The sequence below is a fragment of the Myxine glutinosa genome, chromosome 7 (genome assembly GCF_964187855.1).
Source record: "Myxine glutinosa chromosome 7, kmMyxGlut1.1, whole genome shotgun sequence".
NCBI lineage: Eukaryota > Metazoa > Chordata > Myxini > Myxiniformes > Myxinidae > Myxine > Myxine glutinosa.
In genome coordinates, this window is record NC_136267.1 from 190,537,912 (window position 1) to 190,540,706 (window position 2,795).

At 33.1% G+C, this 2,795-nt stretch overlaps 1 long non-coding RNA gene across 1 annotated transcript; it reads right to left on the reverse strand.

Moving 5' to 3' along the window:
- Positions 1-1,736: 1,736 nt before the first annotated feature.
- On the reverse strand, positions 1,737-2,587 carry LOC144893040 (uncharacterized). The gene is made up of 3 exons (XR_013624196.1): positions 2,299-2,587; positions 2,019-2,212; positions 1,737-1,927 (listed from the first exon to the last, which is right to left on the reverse strand). It is a non-coding gene; the product is annotated as an uncharacterized LOC144893040 (long non-coding RNA).
- Positions 2,588-2,795: the final 208 nt, after the last annotated feature.

Consider the following 2,795-nt stretch of genomic DNA (forward strand, 5'->3'; position numbering starts at 1 on the left):
AAACCTTGGTCTAAACCTACAAATAGGGTTGATGAAGTGTGTATGAAGCATGATATTGCTTATGGGAAAACCACTACGTTGACTGAAAAACATAAAGCCGACAGAGAAATGTTGTATAATTTGTCTTTGATACAAAATCCAACGTTGAGAGAGAAAGTTGATAGGTTTATTGTGAGAAATTTGATAAATGCTAAATTGAAACTTGGCCTTGGTTATTCACCCTCAAAAAACTATTAGGCTCTCATGATGTCATCAAGACTGAGGAGCTTTTGGCTGATGAATTACATAAACCTATAATCACAAAGTTTAAAAGAAGGAAAGTTTATTCTAAATACACCGACCACATATGGTCCGCTGATTTAATTGAACTAAAAAATGATAAGGGATACAAGTATGCTTTAACCGTTATTGATTTGAGGAGTAGATTTGCTTGGGTTGTTCCTTTGAAAAACAAGAGAGGTTATACTCTGATGTTAGCCTTCCAACAGATATTTAATAAAAGTAAAAGAAAACCAAAGAAACTGTGGACCGATGAGGGAACAGAGTTCTATAACAAAATATTTATGAAATTTCTTAAGGGGGAGGGTATTAAATTATACAGCACCTTTAATGAAGGAAAAGCAGTTGTTATTGAGCGTTTTAATCGTACTTTGAAAGAGAGGCTATATAAAAAATTCACACAACTCGGTTCTCAAAAATGGGTGTATTTAATTCAGGGTATTGTAGATAATTACAATAATACCGTTCATTCATCAACAAAATCAAAACCATCAGAATCATTTACAAAATTAGAATATGAAAAGGAGATTAATTTGAGAAAACCGAAGTTCAAAGTTGGTGATATTGTAAGAATATACAGATGGAAAAGCCATTTTGAGAAAGGTTATACAAAAAAATGGACTAATGAATTATTTAAAATCGTTGATGTAATGGATACAGTCCCTTGGACCTACAAATTATATGATTTAAATGGAGAAGAAATCTTAGGGTCATTTTATTCACAGGAATTACAAAAAACAAAGCTGATAACCCTTGAAAATAATAAATAAATAAAAAAATGTAATGGGGATACGTTTTTAAATCTGTGAACCCGATACGTTTTTAAATCTGTGAACCCCAAACACAGAATCCCACAACTTTTTAGTTGGGGCTTAACTTTTGTGTGTATAACGGGGATACGTTTTTAAATCTGTGAACCCCAAACACAGAATCCCACAACTTTTTAGTTGGGGCTTAACTTTTGTGTGTATCATGGGGATACGTTTTTAAATCTGTGAACCCCAAACACAGAATCCCACAACTTTTTAGTTGGGGCTTAACTTTTGTGTGTGTGTGAGTGGGTCATAATAATGTACAAACCCTAACCCAACCCCCACATTAAAACACCATATTTGTTAGTCAAAACAACTGAATCCATTACATCAACCATTAAAAAAAGTTCTTAACTCCATCTCTTTGTATGACCTTCCAATTCTATTTATCTTTTCCCAACTTTTTAAAAACAATTCAATGATAATATAAGATAAATGAGTCTGTGAGGTTTGACATTCATTCAAAAATTCACCTCACATCCAGAACGCTAACCCAACCCAATCCCTAACCCATCCCCATCCCTTACCCAACCCATCCCTAACCCTCACATTCAAAATCCCAACCCTAACCCAACCCATCCCTAACCCATTAACCCAACCCCATCCCTAACCCTCACATTCAAAATCCCAACCCTAACCCTAGCATAATCTTTTTTTCCTTTTCTTTTTTTAATACGTATTTCAATATTTTTTTAAAATGTTTTTTAATACGTATTTCAATATATATATTTTTCCTCTTCCTCCAATTCTGTCTTTCAAGGCTTTCAAGTTGGAAAAAGTAGAAATGGGAAGAAAGTATTTTCCAGCATCTTCTTCCCCGAACTTTCTTGATATTGCTGAAATACATGTAAAAAAGAAATATATTACTTATCTAATATTGAATGAAATAACATATACTTTAATTGATTATTAATCAACTGAACTTACCTTAAATCAAACGTCATTAAAGAAAGAACATTGTTCATTGCTTTAGAATCCAAAGAGCCTCCAAGGTAAAACTCTTTCGTTGGATTATCAAGGTAAAACTCGTTCTCTTGGTCATGGTCTTTAAACAAATCGATCATTTCACCCCAGGTTGTGGCAAAAGTGGTATTTTCATTTTGAATCTCAGATACAATTTCCTGTGAGAGAAAATAACAACGTATTAATTAATTATTTTTTACATTTAATACACAATTATTATATGTATATTAAAATAAAATATTACCTTCATTGATGAGAAATTTGAATCGAGTTTATCAAGGTGAAGGTTTAGCTCCACACAGCTAGAGTCTCCAAAACGAAACCAGTTTTCAAAGTCTCCAAGGTAAAACTCTTTTCCTAATTTTATGAAATTTAGTGAGTCTCCAAGGTAGGCTCCACAGTTAGAACCATCTAGGCAGACCTCATAATTTGTTTTTCCCAAATTTAGTGAGTCTCCAAGGTAGGCTCCACAGTTAGAACCATCTAGGCAGACCTCATAATTTGTTTTTCCCAAATTTAGTGAGTCTCCACGGTATAACTATTTGGCTGGGTCATCAAGGTAGAACTCGTTCTGTGGGTCTTGGTTGTTCAAAAGGTCTTCAAACAAATCAATCATCATTTCACCCCAGGTTGTGGCAAAAGTGGTATTTTCATTTTGTATCTCAGATACAATTTCCTGTGAGAGAAAATAACAACGTATTAATTTAATACAATATTATTATTTATATGAATATTAAAAGA